Genomic DNA, 23,522 nt, shown 5'->3' with positions numbered 1-23,522 from the left:
TCTATTGAAAACGCGCCGAATGGGACGGACATGTAACGCGTTGCAGTTGCTAATCGTGGAGGCCACAGTAATGACGAATTACTTTACCGCTCCCAGAGGACAACACCGGCCCGCCGACAGGGAGGTGGTAGATATAAAAGGCGCATTTGTGAAGCCTCTAGAGTCTGACCGTGGCGCAGTGGATAGCGTGGCCGGCATCTCTTGTTGCGGACCGAGGGATCGTGGGTTCGATGCCCGTTAACGGAAATTTTTTTCTTTGCCATCTGATCGTGTAAATTTTTTCGATGTCATTTCCGTGACGGAAATACGTCATTGAAGTCTCGGTGGACCCCGGCATAAAACACTTTCGTGTTAAAAAAAAGGAAAGGGCCAAACTGGGACTAAAGGGGACACTCTAAAACTCTTCATTTGTAAAAGGAGCTCTACACAATCTAATCAATCGGCAACATCTTCAAGAAGTTTTTGTTCTTCAACAAAACGCGTTATGCTTTCTTTGAAGTATTGAAGCGCCGGACGGGCGTCCACATCTGCGGGCCTTATGACCATCCTGCACTTCCATATGATGTGGAGTGTAATCAACATTATTAGATTAAACGGTGTCCCGTCATCACTTTCAACAGAGAGATAGCGAATGCCCGGGGGGTCTAAGTGGAAATCCTTTTTGAGGGCACGGTGCAGTACGTCCCATAAAAACAGGGCGTCCCAGCAGTGGAGGAACATATGGTCGATCGTTTCTACTTTTCTGCATATTAAGCAATCGGTTCCCCATGGCACAGACATGCCCTTTTCCTCCAGCCAGGGTTTGACTGGAAGTGTACCTGAATGTAGCTGAAAGAAGAATGTTTTCATTCCTGCAGGTACCATCATCCTTTGACCCTTTTTAGTACATTTCTCCCTCGACCTTCATGGTACATGGTTCTATACAGAGGTGCGGGTAGTACAGCGTCACAAAGGTCTTTATGCAATTTCTTCTGTTCCGCAGTGGAAAGATAATCGAGCGAAAAGCGAGTGGAGAAATAATTACTAGCTAAAACTACTAGTTTTAGAAATCCATGTAAGCTTCCTGGGGTGCCACACTGGTGCTTGAAGCTCATTTACATAAAGACCCTTACAGGGATCATGTCGGGCAAGGAATCGCGTTAACCTATGCAATATAGCGTGACAGAAGAATAAAGTAACAAGCAGTCATCACACAATGCTAATTTTCGCAACGAGTGTGGTTTAATCCTTCCCACCCACTGCAAAGTGCTCAGCCATAATTATTCATCGTCTCAGGGTGTGTCCAGATAAGATCGAACAAGAGGTCCGGGTTACCATTCCCGATTTTGATGAAATTTGCTTAAGGTCTAGGCATTACACCCAGAACAATGGTTTCGAAGTTAGTTTTGCGGAAAAAAAATTTGTTCGCCTGAAAAAGAATATACAAATTTCGGCCACAAAAAACACTTCTCCGCCAATTTCGCGATTTCTGAATTTTGAGCGCACCTAGGGAAAAAACAGTGTACTTCTTGGTCACAATATTTATTCCCCTGAAAGAACGAGTGAAATACAATCTTATGAGTCTACTATTTCCCTTGCTTGTCGAAGCACTTTTGAAAAAAAATCACAAACTCGGCGAATTGCACAAAATACCTGTACTTCAGGAATTTATTGCTGCAAGCAAATTAAAGTGAGAATAATAAAAATCAGTACATAATAACTTTGATACTTTTGCTCGCTTTTAAAATAATTTTTGTGGTTTTATCGCGCTCCGTTTTACTTAATAATTGGGCTGAAACGTAAGTGATTTCAGCAAAGACGCCGAAATTTGAAAATGATTTTCTCAAAAATGCCATTTTTAATTTTTTTAAAAATCCCTCCGATTGAAGTCAAGGACGTCGTCTACCGTTCTGCAGAAAAAAAACATTGCATTATTTTGGTTGCTAACAAGTTATAGTGCGTCAAATGTGACCATGCCAGCCTAGCGACCACGTCGTTCGTTATGTGCTGAAACTCGGATATAATTTGTTAAAAATACTTGTACGTGACATAATCACAAATCAGCAGCGCCACAGCAACAAATGCGCAGCCAGGTGTCATGGTTCAGCAAGCTTTGTCTTGCGATCAGCCGCTTGACAAACCCGCCGCAGCGGCCGCTCGATGCTGCGGGCACTCACAATACATGAGTGCCGCTTCGACTGCGGATGAGCTCCGTCTGCGCGCGAAACTACGTTCAGAGGACAAACGAGAGAACGAATGCATCACTGTGAAAGTTAAAGGCCGTTAAGTGGCAACAAAATGTCATAATATGCAACAAAAACTCTGCCGGCAATTCCCCAGTGAGCGCCTTCAATACAGCACACATGTATTTATTTTCCTGCTGTTATGCCCGAAGCCGCAAAGTATCGTGATAAACGCTCGACTTGCGTTGATTATTTTATCTGCGGATGCACAACAATACAGTATTGTAAAAGCGGTTCTTTGATGAAGCAAAGGACTTGGACATACTTCTTTTCACAGCCGGCTGACACAAGTGTTCTGGCTCGAGATGAAGAACTGCAGTTTGAGTTGTTCGACCATCGGAAGCACGTATGACAGCTTTCTTTAGATGTCAATGGCTTTCTTTTGTGCCATATGTTGCTCATAGAATGAACCTAATTATCTTTAGGCCATCAGCAGAGAGAAAGCAACACATGAGCGCACTACTGGAGGCGCTCACTGCGAAATTGTTGGCAGAGTTTCCGATGCACATTATGACATTTGTTGGCACTTAACAGTCTTTATCTTTCACAGTGATGCATTCCTACTCTCATTTGTCCTCTGAGCGTAGTTTGGCGCGCAAACGGAGCTCATCCGCAGTCCAAGCGGCACTCATGTGTTGTGAGTGCCCGCAGCATCGAGCGGCCGCTGCCGCGGGTTTGTCAAGCGGCTGATCGCAAGACAAAGCTTGGTGAACCATGACACCTGGCTGCGCATTTGTTGGAGCGGAGCTACTGATTTGTGATTATGTCACGTACAAGTATTTTTAAGAGCTTATATTCGAGTTTCAGCACATAACGAATGACGCGACCTCTAGGCTGGCATGGTCACATTTGACGCACTATAACTTCCTAGCAACCAAGATAATGCAACGTTTTTTTCTGCAGAACTGGTAGATGACGTCCTTGACTTCAATCAGAACAATTTGAAAAAATTAAAAATGGCCTTTGTTAGAAAATCATTTTCAAAGGTCAGCTTTTTTGGTAAATCACTTAAGTTTCAGCCCGATTATCGTGTAAAACGGAGCGCGATAAACCACGACAACTATTTTAAAAGAGAGCGAAAGTATGAAAGTTATTATGTAATAATTCCTGCAATTAAGCAATAAATTCCTGAAATACAGGTATTTTGTGCAATTTGCCGAGTTTGTGATATTTTTTTTCAAAAGTGCTTCGACAAGCAATGGAAATAGTAGACTCATAAGATTGTATTTCATTTGTTCTTTAAGAGGAATAAATAGCTACCAAGAAGTGCACCGTTTTTTCTCTAGGTGCGCTCAAATGTCAGAAATCGCGAAATTGGCGGAAAAGTGTTTTTTTTTTGCGGCCAAAACTTGTATATTTTTTTTTCAGGCGAACATTTTTTTTTCGCAAAACTATCTTCGAAACCATTGTGCTGGGTATAATGTAGTGATGCAAAACTATCGATGGTACTATCGATACTATCGATAGCCGAGTCACTATCGAACTATCGATGGCAAACAATACTATCGATAGTGCTATCGATAGTAAAAAATTCGATAGTACTATCCATAGTATAAAATCAACATCACAAACTAATTGCAGAATAAACTTGGTTCCCCGCACGCGTGGTACATAGTGAAGCCGGAGGAGCAGGCTGAAGTTGACATGCTTGCGTTCTTCACCTGAGTGCTTCGCTGACACATGGTCATAAAGCGAAGCCATTCAGCTGTAGCAGGAAGGAAAGCGTTACATGCAGTGGAACTGCGCGGCCTTAAATTTATATTGCATTTTATGATTTCAAAATAGAAAAAAGATATCACGAACAATGTTTGTTAATTCCAACATGCAACTGCCTCCTTTTGGATGCGAATTTATTGATTTATTGAAGGACATATTCCGCTATTTTCACTGCGGAAATAATTTATTTCTTTCGCAAAGAATTGCTCATAAATTAAGCGCAGCTGATAGTAGGTTAAAGCAAATATTTTGGCAATATGGCCGGCCCGCCACAGCATCATTATTTACACCACTATCGATAGTATTGCCACGTGGTTGTGATGGTTAAGAACGCTGCAACAAGACTGGGAAATACGGAGCTGTTTATTTGGGCGATCTTGTGCCCAGAAAATCAAAACTCAAAATACAAGCGGCACACGCTGCGCACTGATAGCGGCGAGAACAGTCGTCGGCTGTCGAGTAATCTGATCATCGGTGGAATGCGTCGTCTTTTATACAGTAATAATAATAATAATAATAATACTTTATTCTGGCATGTGTACACAACAGTTACATGCCACCGAGATGAGGCAAAAGGAAACAGACGAAACTGTTTCCTGACTAGGCCTACATCCCGGCTCGTGAACAAAAAACAAAAACAAGGACAGCGGTGAGGAAAGCGAAAAACATCCAGTACAGCACAATTCATCAGCATCACTGTAGAGAAGTCATGGAAGGTTCATACCAATTTCAAGCAATTTCGCTATAGAAGTACGAAAACCTATAAAAAAACCATTTCATGTTGATATGTCCATCAGAGTAAAGTTGTGAATAGATTTAATGAATGAAGAGGTGCAATAGTATCCATCATAATTCAGAATTCAAGTGGAGCTAACAATGTGCGTAGCTTAACAATTGAAACGCAGTGAAGTACAACCTGGTGAACAGAAGTATACATCGCAAGTGGCAAAATACATTGCATGCACATAAAACACACCAAAAAACAAAAAAAAACAAAAAAGAAAACAAGCACTTCATCCTGGATCGAAGAGTAATCTTACTTTCTTTTTAAAATAATGTACAGATCTGCTTATCTGTGATAATTCTACTACAGAAGGAAAACTGTTACATATATCTACTATTTGATGGTCAAGTGATTGGGTACCATAATTTGTTCTAGATCGTGCTGAAACAAGTGACGTCCTTCGTAAGTTATATTCAATGTGACGAGTGAGGTACATATGCTGAATGAAGCAAAATCTTGTTTTATACGATTATAAATAAGAACCATCAGTTTAAGTTTGTAGCATTCAGTGAAACACAATACACGAAAAACAGAAAATAAATTGCTATGTCTATGTCTATCTGGCCTTTTAGTTATTAGCTTCAATGCTTTTTGTTGCATGGTAATTAATTTTTGTGCATTGGTCCTATTACATGTGCCCCAAACTAAGTTGCAGTATGTGAGGTGCGAATGAACGAGAGAAAAGTATAGCTGCTTTGCCACCGAATGTGGAAGAAGATGGTTAATACGGCTTATAACACCAATGGATCGAGCCATTTTCAGTTTTACATGACTCACGTGATCAGACCAGCTCAAGTCATTGCGGAAGTGTACGCCCAGAAACTTACAGCTACTGTTACATGTTATTTCTGAATTACCAAAATAAAGTTTTGGGTTGTGGTTTATTGCTTTGTTTTTAGCACGGAATAAAATGAAATTAGTTTTTTTCACGTTTAATCTCAGCTGATTTACCCTCAACCATCCCTCTAATTCTTCAAGCCAACTATTCGCTCTCTGCTCAAGTTCTTTTAGGTTGGGACCAGAAAAGAAGATGTTAGTGTCGTCGGCATATAGGATAATGTTCGAAGATGAAGGAATGTTTACAATATCATTTATGTACATAGTGAATAGAAGGGGTCCTAATATTGATCCCTGAGGTACTCCATATTTTATTGTTCCGTAGTTAGAGCGAGTGTCGTTATGTAGCTTTGTGTATTGTTGACGTGCAGTCAGGTAGCTTTTCATAAGGCTTTTTGCAATGCCACGAATTCCATAAATTTCTAATTTTGCTAAGAGAATGTCATGTTGAACCGAATCAAACGCTTTACTGAAGTCGAGAAATAGTCCGATAGTAAAGTGTTTCATTTCAATGTTTCGAATTAAGACATTTTTTATATAAAGCAATGCGGTTTCAGTTGATTTCCCAGGTTGAAAACCGTATTGATGATCACTTATCACATTATTTGTGGAAAGGAAGCCAAAGAAACGTGTATAAATTATTTTTTCAGCAACCTTAGAAAAAATTGGCAGAACTGAAATTGGCCGGTAATTACCGAATTCTGTTTTATTTCCACCTTTATAGACAACAGTAACACGTGCTATCTTTAATCTATCTGGGAACACGCCAGTAGCCAACATCTGATTGAATATATAGGTCAGTGGTTCTATAAGGCAACTAATGGAATTCTTAATTGGCAATGGTGAGATGTCATCATCACCAGGAGCACAAGTATTTTTTAGAGAATTAATAATGGTTGTGATTTCTGCCTCTGTTGTTGGCGTCAGAAATATCGAGTCATAGTTGGAAATCTGAATGCATGACGTAAGAGAGGTATTATTAGGCAAGGGAATTAAGCCGTCATATTTACCAGCTTCCAGGAAGTGTTCATTGAATTTGTCGGCTAATGCAACACCGTCATAGATAATACCCTTAACCAGCATTTCGACGGGGGTTGTGTTAGCTTTGCTGCCGATGAGAGTTTTAATTCCTTCCCAGATCTGCTTAGGATTGTTACCTATGTTTGAAAACTTTTTTCTGTAAAATGACGACTTCGCTTTTTTTAGATCAGAATTTAGCACATTACGAAACTTTTTGTACTCAGCTAATATCTCAGAACTTCTCGTTTTAAGAAATTTAGCGAACATCAAGTTTTTTTCTTTTATTCTCATAAAAAGAGCCTTGTTTATCCAATCTTTACGGGCCTTTCTGTGTTTTTTAATTGCCATAACAGGAAAAGCGACATTGTAATGGTTAATAACCTTTATAATGAAATTTTCGTACGCTTCATTTGGGTCGGTTGCATTGTAGACGTCTGTCCAATCGGTTGTTTCAGCAACTCACAGAAAACAGCGATATTATTGGAATCATTCGTTCTACGTGAATGGATAGGGGTAGTTCGTTTTTTACTTAAAGGGACAAATACAAAGAACGGCAAGTGGTCACTTGGACCAGACGAAAACACTCCGGAAAAAAACTGCGTCCCGAGAAAAGTTCGTGTAGCAAAGATCTATTATTGTTGCTGTTGATTTGTTTACTCGTGTTGGGGACTCAATCGTATTTGTGCAGCCATACAGTAGCATTATTTCAGTTAAGGCCGCTTGAATCGGAGATCTACCCATAACATCAATATTAAAATCACCAAGTGCAATAACACGCCATTTATTTGAATTAGCATTTTCTAAACATGTCTCAATAAACTGAAGAAAGGCTTCTGTGTTACCTTGAGGTGGGCGGTACAGCGCAATGATAAAAATGTTCCGGTGTAACAGGCTAACACATTCGAAATCTTCGAAAACGCCCGTATAATCAGTCAGGATGTCAAAAGATAAGTTTTGGCGCATGTATATGGTCACACCCCCACCTCGTTTTTCTTTCCTGAATTGAGTTACATGTTTGTAGCCAGTGAATTGAATGACGTCTTCCTCCGAGCGGAACCACGTCTCGGTAAAAGCAAAAAATCAAAAGTGTAGTTGATCTGCTTCATTTCAGCCTCGACTTCCTCTCCCTTGTTTCTTAAACTTTGCGCATTTAAGTGATAAAAGGACAGGCTATTGTTTCTACTGTATCCAGAAGTTTTTAACACTTCTAGGAATGAATCAGCAGAAAATAGGCCATTTTTCACTAACTTCTTTTCTGACGAAACGCACAGTCTGTTCTAGATAATTTTGTCTAAGTCGCTTTCATTGTTGATGTTGATGGCGCGAGTACTTGGTTCCTTTCGAGCAAATATCTTCCCTTCCTTCGTCCAGACAAACCGGTAGTGTGCTTCCGCAGCTTTTGTCTTTGCGAGCCACAATAGCCTCTTGTTTTGCGCAGTTAAGTTGTCGAAAAACTTAACATCCTTTATGCATTGCTTCAGAGTGCTACGCTTCGCAATCCACAGTGCTTTTGTGGACTGTTTGCAAAACCTGATGAGCACGACCGGGGTTTTGTCTGACCTTAAGGGAATGCGATGCAGCCCATCAACATCATCCTTTGTAAGCACCGGCAATCGAGCCTTCTTGCCAGTTCATTCACTTTTTCCATCAAATCATCGCGTTCAGTCTCAGGCAAGCCATGTATTTCCATGTTTTGTTTTCTGCTATATTGATTTAGGGCATTCAGCTCCGTGCGCAGCTCTGCAATTGTTTGCTTGTTATTAGCTACTTCGAGCGTATCAACTGTCTTTTGTAGGGCTTCGATTTGCTTGTCATGTTTATTTGAAGCTTCTATAAGCTTATCATAAGTGTCAGACATGTGTTGCACAGATCTCTCAATGTTTCTCACTGCATCTTTAAGACTCGTTATCTCATCGACCTTTACTGTAAGCGCAGCAAGCGCTCTGCTTATGTCCGCCAACTGCTTGCTCATAGCAATGGATACATTGCCATCCTGCTGTCGAGCAGTGGCAGCGCTTCGAGACGCTGTTAAGCGACATGTCTGACACTTCATACTCGCCCTCGCTTCAACGTCTTTGGATTTGTACGTGCGCTCGCCGACGCCTGAGCACTTTCCGAGATGATAACGCAGACCACATTCTGCACATTTCATGCATTCTTCATCTGTCAGTATCTCCTCAAAACATGCTAGACACGTTTCGCCAGGGTCGTTGCTCATGGCGTAAGCACGGGATGCACACTTACAATAGTTCCAAGGCGATAGTGCACAGGAAGTTTCTTTAGAGTGCTAGTAAACGCGATACATAAGGAACACCTGCTTGCTCAGTAAACGCGTTACACAAGCTCAGCAACACTTTCTCAGTAAACGCGTTACACAAGGAACACTTGCTCGGGCAGTAGAGCAGCAGCAAAATATAGGAATGGGTACAAGTGTGGAAAAAAAAATTTTGCAGAACAGCAAACTAACCTGCAAAAGTGAGCAAAATTTCTCAGGTGCTGCTCCTGTGTATCCGCCGCCGCCACCACTGCCCGAGTGTGATCACCGGTGTGCAGTAAGGCGTTTATAGCTGATTAGATGGGGTAGCAGCAGGTCACGTGGTGCGTTGACGCTTGAATATGTTGTTCTGCAGTGTCGTCGTATTTCCTTGTCCGGGGCCCTTGCGTCAGTGGATTCCACGGTAGAAACCTGGGAGGGGTGGGGGGCCGGCACTTCGACGGCGCGTCGTAGTTCCGAGCTTCGATTACCAGTTGGCACTGCAAAAGTGAGCAAAATTTCTCAGGTGCTGCTCCTGTGTATCCGCCGCCGCCACCACTGCCCGAGTGTGATCACCGGTGTGCAGTAAGGCGTTTATAGCTGATTAGATGGGGTAGCAGCAGGTCACGTGGTGCGTTGACGCTTGAATATGTTGTTCTGCAGTGTCGTCGTATTTCCTTGTCCGGGGCCCTTGCGTCAGTGGATTCCACGGTAGAAACCTGGGAGGGGTGGGGGGCCGGTCATCGAATCTTCCAGTGTTATCGCTGGTATTCGCGTAAGCTTTCGAATAAACTTGACTATCCGCGTTCGGCGCGTAATATTAATAGAATGATCTCAAACAATCGTGAAGCTTCGCTAAAATTCGGCTCAGTCTGCGTCAAAGGTTCCTAAGTCTTTGTGGGTCAAACCCGAATACATTAAAGCAAATCAATACACACGCGTGGCAGTAATATCGCTAGTAATATTAACCATGGTACTATCTATTGCACTATCGATAGTTTGTAGACAGTACTATCGATAGTTTGTCTACACTATCGACAGTTTCAAAAAAACTATCGATACTATCGATAGTCAATTTACCGATAGTTCTGCATCACTAGTATAATGCCTAGACCTACAGTAAATTTCATCAAAATCGGGAATGGTGACCGGGACCTCGTGTTCGATCTTATCTGGACACGCCCTTCAGCCACATGCAGCATCAACAAAGTGCCCATAATACCTTAGAGACGTGTAGCGGGTACCTCGCTTATCCACAGAAAGACGAATAATGGCGTAGTGGTTGCTGTCCTACTTCAAAAGAATTATGATCTATGGCGTAGTCGGTACCTTGCGGAAAGCCAAAACTTCAAACACAGTTGGCATTACCGCAACACGAAGCTGGGCTCATAATTCGCATTAAGCAATATCGTAATCGTTGGTAAATTTTTTTGTGAACTGGGACAGCTCTCGCTGTATTCCAATCACTTGGCACTTCTCCAGCATTGAAAGAAACTTGGAATATTTTCGCCAAAAGCAGGCACAGCTGAACAGCAAAACGCTTTAAGAATCCATTCGGCAGCCCATTGGAGCCAGGGCTTTTTTTTTATCGCTCAGTTTTAGTAGCGTGGACAAAACACCATCCGCGTTAATTATTGGTAATTAGCATAGTCTACCACACGTTTGGATTCTCCGCGCGCAGAATCAGTAGTAAGTACACTGTAAAAGAAGTTGTTTAAGCTATCAGCGAATGTTTGTGGCTCCGTAAGACTCGAACCATTTAACACGATTTCTTCTACCTTATCTGTATGTTTACCCAGATGTCTTCAAAACGTATGAGAGTAACTCTTAAAGGGGAACAGGAGAACTTGCGTTTGGCCTAGTTGGTGCTCTTGAAGGGGCTAAACTCTTTAAGGGGCTCTGCGACACAAATAAGCCTGTCGTTTTCAACGCTTATTCTGGTATTGTGGAATGCGCCGACATTGCTGCGCCAGTGGCATCGCCCTAAACGAAGCCGTTATAATTTTATTTCACCGGATAAACTGCCTTGATTTCGGACTACAGCGACACACATAGGCTATTTTCGTTATGGGAAGTGACATTTCGTCATGGGGCAGTGACGACAAAGGCCGTGCGTTTTGATTGGACTAAGGTGCGTATTTGGGCCGGTTGGTACATGTTCAACGATACGAGAAACAGCGCGAAACACGGGGCAGTGAAAGAGACAGACCAAGCGCTGACTTAAAACCAAGGTTTTATTCCGTACATGGGGGTATATATAGCACACGCAACATGAAAGGAAGGAGAGGAGAACAGTGACGTGGAACTTTGTTAACGAATTCTATGAAAGCTTCTGAAAAAATAAAACCATCATCCACTAGACTGATAGGCAATTTCCCTGGTGAGGAGCGCTAACGAAGGCACACTCACGCACATACTATCACCTTTTTTGTCAATGGAAAATGCCTCATAAATCTCACGTGCTCGTTGATCACTGTATCTTTGGTCTGTCTCTTTCACTGTCCCGTGTTTCGCGCTGTTTCTCGTATCGTTTTGATTGGCTTGAGGCGTCAAGTACCATGTCATATTCATATGGTGGCAGCTAGGCCATATTACTGAGCCCTAAAGAGAATAAACTTCTCAAGCGTGAATAGCTGGGCCGGTTGGTTCATGCTTAGTTGCGAAGAAACCAGCGAAACTCAAAAGCAAGGACGATAGCAGAAGGCACATTCAGGCACACAGCACCGCCGGACGTACAACCATTTTATTGACGCATCTACGTATATTTATACACCTAATCCCGCGCACGCTACAACATGAAGCCTATCATTCACCCGATAATCAGCCACATCCTGAACGAAACAGCAACTCTTTTCTGTGATATGCACAGAAGGTTCGCTAATACAAAGGTGTCCAGTGTTTTTGGTATGTCCGCGCACTTAATTGGGCTAGTTGGTTCTGAATGTCTACGATGTGGGTGCGCTTTGAAGACAGGGAAGAGGCAGGACACACACTGCGCAACTTTCAACTTATTTCAACGCCTCAAGCAGGGGAAAATCAAAGATTGAACGCGAACTTTGTTTCATGATGCACCATACATTTTCTATGCTTCACACCAATCCACTGAATTTATACGGCAAACTTGGACTCGCTGTCATTCCCTATGGTTTTCATGCCTTAAGAAAAACTAGAACAAATGCCTTTTTCTCAATATGTTATAGTGTTTTTGGAGCCCTCACAATATAGTGACATGAAGGAGGTTAGGACATCAGGACTAGTTATTTTCTGTTAGGAGGAAATGCGAATGCACAGATTTATTGAAGAGATGTATAATGAAGTGGCGCGAATTCAAGAACAAGCCATATTTATCTTCTAGTTGTAATAGTGCGAGGGTGCGTGCATAACCGAGGAAATGACAATACAAGCTTAAATAAAGACAATTTGGCATAAAGGAAACGCGAAATGCCGCGATTACGAAGCAGCGATGACGTCTTTTGGGCTGCAAGAAATATAAAGCTGCGGAAGGAACTTGAAAAGAAATAATGGTATGAACGCTGAGACTCGCCACTGTAGTTCCGCGCATAAAACCAGCAGTCTTGCTGGGTTTTGCAAGTAAGCCAAAGGACGTTAGGCCACTCGGCATTTTTCAAGAGTGCACTACCACTGTATACCAGAGCTGTGCGTCCCACGAGCTGCACACCGTGCTCACCGCCTTTCATCACTCGTTTACGCACCAAGGTGAAAACACGAAAGGGTGCCTAAAAGCTTCGCTCTAAATAGCCTGGGCACTGATTGTGGGACAAGATCAAGGAATTTAACAACTAAGCACAAGAAAATTGAAGGTGTAAAAAGACAAAGAGGAGTAATCAAAACAAACTGAGTGAAACAGAAGCGGTAAATTAGATAAGAGCGATGGAAAGAAGGAAAAAATTACAGCATATCTACGGGTGAATGATGAAGAACATGGGCGAAGCTCCTGAAGCAATTATGGTCTCGGGATCCGCTTCTCGTTGAGCCCGTTTCGCGGCGGTGTCCTTGGCTCGCACCGTCTCGGGATCCGCCTGGCTGCCGCCAAGCGAGCGCCAAGCAAGCGAGCCTTTCGGGATCGAGAGGCTGCCGCCAAGCGAGCGCGGCGCCAGGCGGATCTCGAGGTGGTGCGCGCCCGCAAAGCCGCCGCCAAGCGCGACTGGCGGCAGCCTCTCGAGCTCGCACCTCGGGATCCTGCCGACGAGCACGAGACGCAGCGGCCTTCCGCACCCGGCGCTTCTCGTCGTCCATGGTCCGCCAAGCAGCACGATCCGGCAAGCGCACTCCTCCACGTACGGCGACGATCAAGGAGAATGAGAGATAACGGGCGCAGCAGCCAATCTGAGAGCAGCGGCACCTATAACGCCATCTAGCGTGCATTCACCCAACCGCCATATTGCACATGAATGGTTGCTATGAGCGTGCCCTTTATAATGGGGCGATGACAAGTGTGCCACCTGGCTCGACAAAGTAATCTCTTTCCTTTTTTTCACCTTTTTATTTGTTTACTTTTTATTTTTTATCTTTATTTATTTATTTTTTATTATTTTTATTTTTATATTTTATTTTATCTTTTATTTTAGTTCTTTTTTTCTGGATGGATGGATGCTATGAGCGTCCCCTTTAAAACGGGGCGGTGACATGTCTGCCACCAGGCAGACATGTCACCGGGAGACGGGAGACGCGACGGCGGGGGAACGCCGGACGGAGCGACAAGCGACCAGGTGACGCTATAAGGAGCTTCGCTCCTAAAAAAACATGGTTGATCCCTCCGTTATTGGAATCGGAATAACACGAAATTAAAGCGCGCCCTTACGAGAAGTAACAATGTTTACTGTACAACATTTATATAAGAGAGTTCGCACAATGTGTGTCTGGCAGCTATAGCACCGTTTAACGTAGATGTCCCCACTTTGTTGGTGGTACATCTCCATATGATAAATGACTAAAGAAACCGTTGTGGTAGCTGTAGTAGTTAACGGTGAAAGCGTAATCAGAGAACGAGGTGTAATAGCCAGAAGAGCGTCGCATATTGGACGCAGAACTTGGTCGCCAACGCGCGGCATGTTAAAATGTGATTGAACGCCACGGCCGGACTACAGGCAAGCGCAAAGCGCGTCGTGCCGCCCCGGTAGCCCGGCCACGATTTTTCGCGGGGCGAGCGCGTGAGCGGGGAATGCGGCGTTACGGCCAGGTGAGGCAGGCGCGCGTCACAGAGCTATTTTGGTTTGGATTAGCGTGATGCTATGAGCGAGGCCGACGCTTTTACGACGCATAGGCTAAGGTCGCCACTTCGCGGCGTGTTGGGGCATTGACAAAATTGAACTTCTATTGAAAGCGCACTGAATGGGAGGACGTGTAAGGCGTTGCTGGTGCTAATCGCGGAGGCCCCAGTAATGACGAATTACATTACCACTCCAGAGGACAACACCACCCCGCCGAACGCGAGAGTGGTAGATATAAAAGGCACGTTTGTAACGTCTCTGGAGTCTGTAACCGCGGCGCAGTGGTTAGCATGCCCAGCATCTGCTGTTGCGGACCGAGCGGTCGTGGGTTTGATGCCCGTCGACGGAACTTTTTAGGGGCGTAGCTCCTCTTACTCTAACCTTGTCACGTCTCCGTTGTCCGGCGTAAACGGATCTCCCGTATGATGGAATAGATGGCGCTGTCTCATAGAAGTACATACAAACTGCAGTTCAGGGACGATATTCTAGATGGCGCTGTACACAATCTGTGTCATCACCATTTCTTGTCTCATTTCCTAGATGGCGTTGGTCCAATAGAATTGTGTGCAATAGGACGCTTGTGTGAATCGACACTAGATGGCACTGGAAGTGCCACTGCTTTCCGATTGGCTGCTGCGCGGGCTGCGCGGACTGCGCGGGGATGCGCGGGGAGCGAGCGCCTCTCTCATTCTCCTGGATCGTCGCCGTACGTGTCGGATCGTTGGCGGAGCATGGACGATTCGCAGCGGCGGGCGCTCGCTTGGCGGCAGCCAGGCAGATCCCGTGACGGTGCGCGCCAAGGACGCCGCTGCGAAACGGGCTCAACGAGAAGCGAATCCCGAGACCATGATTGCTTCAGGAACTTCGCCCAAGGTCTTCATCATTCACCTGTGGATATGCCGTAATTTTTTCTTTGCCATCTGATCGTGTAAAATTTTCGACGTCATTTCCGTGACGGAAATACGTCACTAAAAGGTGGACCGCGGTATAAAACACTCTCGTGTTAAAATAAAAGAAGCATAGAAATTTATATACACGACAGAAGTGATTCAGAAGGAGATTTTTGTACAGTATACACACAAAAGGCAGTGCTTTGCTATTTACGGTACCAGCTGGCTCCCTGATTAAAAAACAAACAAAAAGGAAATGATGGAGTAAATATTCACTGAAAGACTAGACAGGTGTCTAGATTAACAAAATCCTAGAAACAACTCTCCACATTGCAAGTGAATGCCGAGATATTCGCCCATCAAAGCTCGCTGAGAGCTGTGCGTATTAGTAGACGCCGTTCGAACGATTGGGGAAAAGTGAATCAAAGGTTGAGAGAACTGAAGTTACGACCGGCATTGATAACTGTAAGACTTGACATTGAGACATTTCAAAAAAAGAAAGAATGGCCTAATGCGTTACTGAAGATAGTGAACATAGCTAAGGAATGAAATGTGCTGTTGAGACACAAGAAAAAATTACACTGTCAAGGGATGGTGAGGGGGATGCGAAGCAGCATTGGGGCGCACACCAAGTTTCCGTTACGTTCACTCGGCGTTTTCGTTAGTGTGTGAGGTTTGTATTTAGTGTATGTGTTATCATTACGTTGTGTTTGTGCGTTGCTTTCCGTTAGCGCCGAGTGAACGAGTGGCTCCGACGTTGACGTTACAACTCATCCGAACGGGAGCGAAGCGAGAATGACGGAAGCCAACCGAGCATACGCGCTTATATATACATGAAATGGGGGAGGAAGAGGAGAGAGTGGTTACAGGCTGAGAGGAGAGAGTGGATTTGGCTGCGGGGCGGCTGCATCACGTGGGAGGAGAGGCGGCGCCGCGGCTGCAGCGCGGGGAAGGAGAGGAGAGAAGGCGACCGATCAGCTGCGTAAAGGAGAGTGGGAGAGAGAGTAGGCGCATGCGCGTTGGCGCGCGGACGCCATCACTGACGACGGACACAGCCCCGAGCAAAAGCTGCTTCGCACCTGAAATTCGGCAGATCCCACGCCTTGTGGGAATCGGTTTCATTTTATGCGAAGCAGTTGGCGCGTAATTGTCTATGCTGCATTTCTTTTTTTTTTTTTGTTTCGAACCAAGCGTTACAAAGTGGATCGACGTGTTTTTGTAAACGTAGTAGTTGTGTGCACATCGTGGGCTTACCAGGAACGTCTTCTATGCTGTCGTTTAAAGGGTACATCGTAAAATAATTGACAGCGCAACGGATTAAACACGGACAGAAGGAAACGTATGGTCTGACGTAACGCCAGCACTCACGTTAGAGCACAGACGTCAGTATTATCGAAACGAAGTGCACTTTATGGTGCGATGCTGTGAATATCATGTGTAACTTTCATTAGCCTATTCGCCTGGGTCGAGCAACGTTTGAATATAGCTTGCCGGATCATAGGTAAATGTGAAGAAAGAAAAGTGGACGAAAAGATAACTTGCCGCGGGCAGGGACAGAACCTGCGGCCTTCGAATAATGCGTGCGATGCTCTACCAACTGAGCTACCGCGGCGGCCATCCCCCCGTCCACTTTATAGGGTATAGGGTATATAGGCTCCACTTTATAGGGTAGACACACACACACACACACACAAACACACACACACACACACACACACACACACACACACACACACACACACACACACACACACACACACACACACACACACACACACACACACACACACACACACACACACACACACACACACACGCACGCACGCACGCGCACGCACACGCACACAATGCTCGTTAATATTATGCGTCGTGCGATGGTCCAGGAAGCAGTGCTGGCTTGCGACTTTCATTTAGACAAGCAGCAAATGAAGGTCGCTCCGCAAAACGAACAAAACTCAAATAAAGCAACGCAGAAGAGATCCCGGAACGGCTGCAGATGTTCAAGAGCTGGGAAGACGGATAGTTCCGCAACCGATGACGGACCCTGCACGCGTGGGTGAGAGTGGCATGCAGCTGCAGACACCGCCACAGTGGTCGCCTCGCTCACAACCGCCGGTCACGGCTCTCGGACTGCAGCTTCCCGCCCATCGCTGTAGCGGCTGCTGACCCTGCCACTGCTGGAACGCCAAGAGTTTCAATCCCTCCAAGGTGACCACTTTGGCTGCAGTATTGACTCTAGGCTAAACAGCTGCATTCTTTTGGGAGTCTTCTGTCCCAAAACAATATTCGTCATCTCGCTGGACTGGCTTCGTTTCGCGGAAACTCGGAACTTGCCACATCCTATCAAGAATTCTATGTAACTCATGCAGTGCGCGTGCCACTCGTGACCTCAAAGTACATATCGCACTGCGACAAAGCAAGGTGATTATTTTTGACAAATATAGATTTTTATTGCTGTGGGAGAAAAATACGCCTCAAATGTTGTAGCACTTTTTATTTGTCACGGTGACCGCGTTTCTCCGGATAAAATTACACATACTCTCGCTCGGCGCAACACACGTTTTGAACACGCATTGACGAATCGGAAGCTTCTTTAATCATATCGACGATTATATTCAGATTGCTCGCGCGCGGTTAATAGCGGTGTATGCATGCTAGAACGTAAGACCACACCAGCAACGCTGGAATTCACAATGAATCGCATCGTAGTGCCTTGCAGCTCTTTCGCATGCTTGTTGTGATTTTCTGTCTTCTATTTTTTACTTCGCGGTAAAATTATTTCCGTGTGCTTCTCCACCAAGCATTGCTGATAACGCTCGTTTTTTGGTCCTTGAGACTGCCGCTGACATGGCGATGACATGAGAAGATGCAGTACTTGCAGATATTTTGTCGTAAAGCGTATTGAATAATCCATTGTTGGGTAGCACGCACAACGACGAAACACGAAGGAAGAAGACGGGGCAGTTAGCGCTGGTCTAACAACTGAAAGATTTTTTCTGAAAATATTCAAATATCATCATCATTTATTTACCCTTAAAGGCCCTTTTCAGGGTATTACATAAGGGGGGGGGGGGGCAAAAGCATCAATAACAGCATGGTCATTATTATGCAATGTTAGAAAATAAAAAAATAAAAAAATAATGTTTGCAAAATACAGAAGACATGATTTCAATTTCAAAAGCGAAGCAAATACAGTGCAAAAGGCAGAACAAGTGCTATAAATGCCGTTACAAAAAGAATAGTACATGGAATAACACTGTGATGGTGGCATATTACGGGTTGAGAAAACATGAAAGTATGTGCCTAAATTTATTGGAGTCTTGCTCATTTACTATTTGTTCGGGCAACGTGTTCCATAGCTCAATAGCAGTTGGTAGGAAGGATTTGTGGAATGCTTTAGCGGTACCATGTAAGCGTCGAACACTGAGGTTATTAAACAGACGGTGTGAAGTGCGGTTGGGCGGAAGAAAAATGGTGTCTCTGAGGTGAGAGAAGTTATAATACATTTTGTGGAAAAGGGAAAGTTGTGAAATCTTACGGCGAAGAGATAGACTAGGTATGTTGAGGGACGATTTCATGGAAGTGATACTAGTGTGCCAGTCATAGTTTGAAGCAATAAAACGCACCGCACGATTCTGTACTGCTTCGAGTGAGTCAATAAGACAGGTCTGGTGAGGGTTCCAAATCGCTGAGGCATACTCAAGCTTTGTCCGAATGAACGTTTCGTAAGCGAGTTTGCGAACAGGGATCGGGGACAGAAAGAGTGATCGCTTGAGGAGGCCAAGTGATTTGGAGCAGTCTTTTATAAGGTTAGTTATATGCGCAGTCCATGTGAGTTGATCGGTGATTGTAATTCCGAGGTAACGGTAACAGTCGACTTGGGTGAGCGCCGAAGATTTGAGAGAGTACTGGTAGTTCAAGGTTGTATGCTTGCGGGTAACACACATCTACTTGCATTTGGAAACGTTGAGGGACATAAGCAAGACAGAACACCAATTTACCATTTTATTTAAGTCTTCCTGGAGGATAAGCTGGTCATTTGTGGAGGATATGCGCCGATAGAGGACGCAGTCATCAGCGAATAATCGAATGGATGAAGAAATGTGGGCAGGGATGTCATTTATAAAGATCAGGAACAGGAGAGGTCTGAGCACTGAGCCTTGTGGTACACCTGACAAGACAGAGCTACTTGAAGACTGAATGTTATCGATGACAGTGTGTTGTGAGCGGTTCGTGAGAAAGCACTCAATTCAGGGTAGTACGTGGGTATCAAGGTTGAGGCAAGCAAGTTTTGAAGTTAGACGACGATGGGCGACCCGATCGAACGCCTTTGAGAAGTCAAGATAGAAAACATCAGTTTGAAAACGGGAATCAAAGTTAAGGTGAAGGTGTGTGGTAAACTCAAACAGTTGTGTTTCACATGAGTAGCCCTGTCTGAATACAGGATGCTTGGGAAAGAAAAAAAAGAGTGCTTGTCTAGATGAGATGCGATGCTGGAATACAGAATATGCTCTAGGAGTTTACAAGGTATGCAGGTTAGAGAAATTGGGCGGTAATTACATGGATTGGAACGGCTACAAGATTTGTGTATGGGCACAACATGGCCGATTTTCCAGTCATTCGGAATAGTGGAAGAGGCAACGGACTGAGTGAAAATCAATTGCAAGAAGCGGCTAGATTGCGATTTGGTGCCCTTTAAGGCTTTAGCCGTTATGCCATCCGGGCCTGGTTCACTGGAATGTTTCAGGTTGTCGATTAAGTTCGCGATTCCTTGAATAGCTATAATGACCTCCGACATTGTCGAAAAATTACGAGATGGCAACGTAGGAATATTGGCAATAGGTTCATTAGTGAACACTGAGCAAAAATAGGAGTTCATGACATTAGGACGCTCATCCCCTGGTACAGATGACCCGTCAGAGTTATTAAACGCTATACTATGACATGAGGTGCGTTTTGGTGATAATGAGTTCCCGAATTTGCGAGGGTTGTCTCGCAGACTGCTCAGACGGTCCAGGTGAAAATATTTACGCTTAGAGTGCCTCAGTAAGCCAGTGTACTCACGTAGCACCGTAAAGTATCTGTCCCATTTTTGCGGATCGTTACTTCGCTTGAGTTCACGGAAACTGCGCTTTTTTTTTCTAGATAGGTTTCTGAAGTTATTGGTGTACCAGGGTCTCCCGGCATCTCCGCGAATGCGCACGAGAGGAACATAGGCATCGATGAGAGACCGCAGTTTGCCCTTATAGAGTGTCCAGTTTTGCTCAACTGTACGGAGAGAGGCTGACCGCTAGAAGTCTTCGAAGAAAGATTCCAGCTGATTGTTAATTTCGGAAAAGTTTGCTTTGTTATAATCTCGAATGTACATGGTCGACGGCTGACGGTCAGGGAGCTCAATGGCTATGTAAAAAAGCAAGATGTTATGGTCGCAAACACCTTGAACACACTGTAAGGAATTAATTTTTTCACTATCGGTGGTTATAACTAAATCGAGGATGCTGCTTCCTCGAGTAGGTGTGGTAACAACTTGGCTTAAGATGTACATGAAGAAGACTTCAAGGAAATCTTTGTATGCGCGGGCCGATGCGGCGCAATTATCCCAATTATTATCCGGAAAGTTGAAGTCGCCGCATAACACAAGATTTGCACGAGGAAAGCGGGAGATTATATCAGATATGACGGAATGAAGTTCGTTTGTAAATGAAATATCAGAATCAGGGGCACGGTAACAAGCAATCAGTATGTTCGTGCTTGCCGGTAGCGAAATCTTGAGGCAGAGAATCTCGTGCTGGCTTACAACAGGTACGAGGGAAGAGACCAGACGACGTTTAGCAAAAACCAAGACCCCACCGCCTTTACGATCGGGCCTGTCCCGTCTAAAACGGTATACTACGAGTTGTTCAAAAGCTCGTCATCTTCAATATCCTAGTTCAGCCATGATTCAGTGATAATGACAAGGTCAGTGTCATCATCTGTGATGACTGCCTCCAACTTTTCTTTTTTGGGCAAGAAACTTCGAGCATTAGTTAGCATAACCCTCATCGTGTGAAACGTTGGGCTTCTTGACAGCGGGTGGCTGGGAGGGGTACGATGGGAAAGTGGAAGACCAGCGATACGAGTTGATGGCTACTTTGTTAAATATGTACAGAAAACGTAAACCACACATGTGCTTACGAGTGATCAATGAACACAATATCTCCTTCTGATAGTGACACTGACGACTGACTTGTACGATGGCTATCACACTGCTGTGTGCATAGGTCGGCAAACTCACTCATGAGTCGATTCACTCAGACTCAGATCGAGCCGTGAGCCTGAGTCTGAGTGAGTTAGAGTGAGTAATATTTTGGTGAGCTTGAGTCCGAGTGAGTCCGGTTGAGAAAAAATTTGGTGAGTCTGAGTCCGAGTGAGTCCGGTAGAGGGAGGTTTGGGTGTCCGAGTGAGCCCTAAGCGCAAAATATATTTCTTGAGTGAGTCTGAGTGAGCTCCACATTTTTTGCCGACCTATGGCTGTGTGATATACCTCTGCAATCTCACGTGCACATTGATCATGATGATGCGTGCTGATCGAGGTTTGTGCCAACGAAGGCATGCATTCGCGACAATGGCTGGCGAGATGAGAAGATACCCCACGCTTCAAGCAATCAGCATGCTCACGCAGCCTCATGGTGAAACATCTTGCAGTCTGTCCGATGTAGGCACGACCGCAAATGTAAGGTATCCTATATACCAAGCCGGTCTAACACGTGGTGTACTTATTAACATGCCTGACAGAGCAATGATGCGCCCTTGCAGAATTCCTTGCACGCCTCTCAATCTTGTCGCATAGACTGCCCAATTTAATACGGGACCTGCGGGCGAGAGCGGACTGCCGTTTATTGAATAATTACTTAAGTCATTTTGACCAGAATAAAGTTAGTGTTTTTCAAACTTTGAAATGTGTTCAACTGCGTAGGAGACTGACCCCCTACTGGGTGCTGGCCTTTCGGGACCTGCGGGTGATAGCGCGGTCCTTCATGCAAGCGCCATACACTCAGCACATTTCTCAGCCGTGGACGCCCGAATGGACGTCCGAATGCTGGAACTCGACGCCGGAGCGCAAGGTAGGGCGTTTCTGCAAACGAGCGGGGCTCTCCACGCGTGTCTCAGAACCACTCATCTTTCAAGTGACGCCTGTAGGCAAGGATGAATGTCGAGCGCCTGTCACAAGACGAGACGCATTTGATGCGGACTCTTCGCGTAATGTCGCATCCTCTTGCAGTACAGTGTATTTTCCTCATGCTCATTTTCTTCGTGTATTTTTTTACCTGGGTTCACCACTGCGTTCACCACTGCGTCCTATCGTTCAAATGGCTAAAGAATTACATGTCAGTACAAATTAGGCCACAAGCATAGCTACTGAAAATTGTGTCTCAGTAAATAAGGGAATAGGTAATTGTCTTACTAGTTATTGACCAACCCACGCTTTCGAAGCATCACGCCGTAACTCCCGAGTTTTCGCCAAGTGAATGTTTCTATGAAACAGGGTGCATGTTTACCGTTATTTCTTAGTATTTCTTCGCTTTTTATTCATATTTAGAGGGAACAGTGTAGTCTAGTTTTACAGCCACGCGGTTAATAAAAATTCTATGTGGGGGTGCATAAACTTGGTTTCCTTATTTCAACGTGACTTCAGCATTTCCTAGGCCATCGCCTTCGGCTCAGTCTTCTGGACCTGTGCTAACGCATCCGAGGGAAGATATATAGGAGAAAAATGCAGAACGTATTTTTTTCTACATCATTACGAAGCCAACCAAGCGCCCAAATGTCAAGTATTAACCGGAAAACGAAACAGAGTTTATAAAACTCTTGGGAATGCAGCTCAGGAAGCGGTAACACTTCGCGATGATGTTTTCCAGTCTATCACACACTGATGAAAATAACATGCATCACGTGTCTCTAAAGCAATTTATTTTGAACGTACCAGCATTCTTTGTGTTAACAGACGATAGCCCAACTACACGATGCTATATCTCCAGGGGCGTTCCTCAAGGCGGAGTTCTCAGCCCGACGCTAAACCTCGCACTTATTGGGCTTGCTGGCTACTTGCCAACTACAATTTCAGTATACGCAGACGACATCTGTGTCTGGACTTCGGCAGTCACACGTCCTCAGATACGTGCGCGGCTTCAAAGAGCAGGAACTTTGACAGCTAGCTACTTGTGTAGGCAAGGTCTCAGCATATCACCAGAAAAATGCGCACTAGTGGCATTCACTCGCAAACTAATGAAACTTTATGTCATCTCAATCAACGGGCGGCCCATTCATTATGCCAGAACTCATAGGTTTCTTGGCGTAATCATTGACAGGGACCTCTGTTGGAGCCCGCACGTGGTCTACCTGAAGCAGCGCCTGACAGCAATTTCCCAGTTGTTCAAGTTCTTGGCAGGAAAGACATGGGGGATGTCAGTAGACGCAATGCTCGAACTCTACAGAGCGCTCTTTCTCGGTTTTCTTAGATATAGCCTGTCCGTGCTGAGCAATACTTGCAAGACTAATATTCGTGTTCTGCAGGCAGTACAAGCTCAA

The 23,522-nt window shown here is 44.7% G+C and overlaps 1 pseudogene; it reads left to right on the top strand.

Annotated features, from left to right (window-relative positions):
- The window catches only part of LOC125759300 (uncharacterized), a 50,308-nt pseudogene extending 27,631 nt beyond the window's left edge, over window positions 1-22,677 (top strand).
- The last annotated feature ends 845 nt before the right edge of the window (window positions 22,678-23,522 follow it).

The sequence above is a fragment of the Rhipicephalus sanguineus genome, chromosome 7 (assembly GCF_013339695.2).
Source record: "Rhipicephalus sanguineus isolate Rsan-2018 chromosome 7, BIME_Rsan_1.4, whole genome shotgun sequence".
Classification (NCBI taxonomy): domain Eukaryota; kingdom Metazoa; phylum Arthropoda; class Arachnida; order Ixodida; family Ixodidae; genus Rhipicephalus; species Rhipicephalus sanguineus.
Note: the sequence above shows the minus strand (reverse complement) of the source record. Positions and strands in the feature narration are given on the sequence as shown.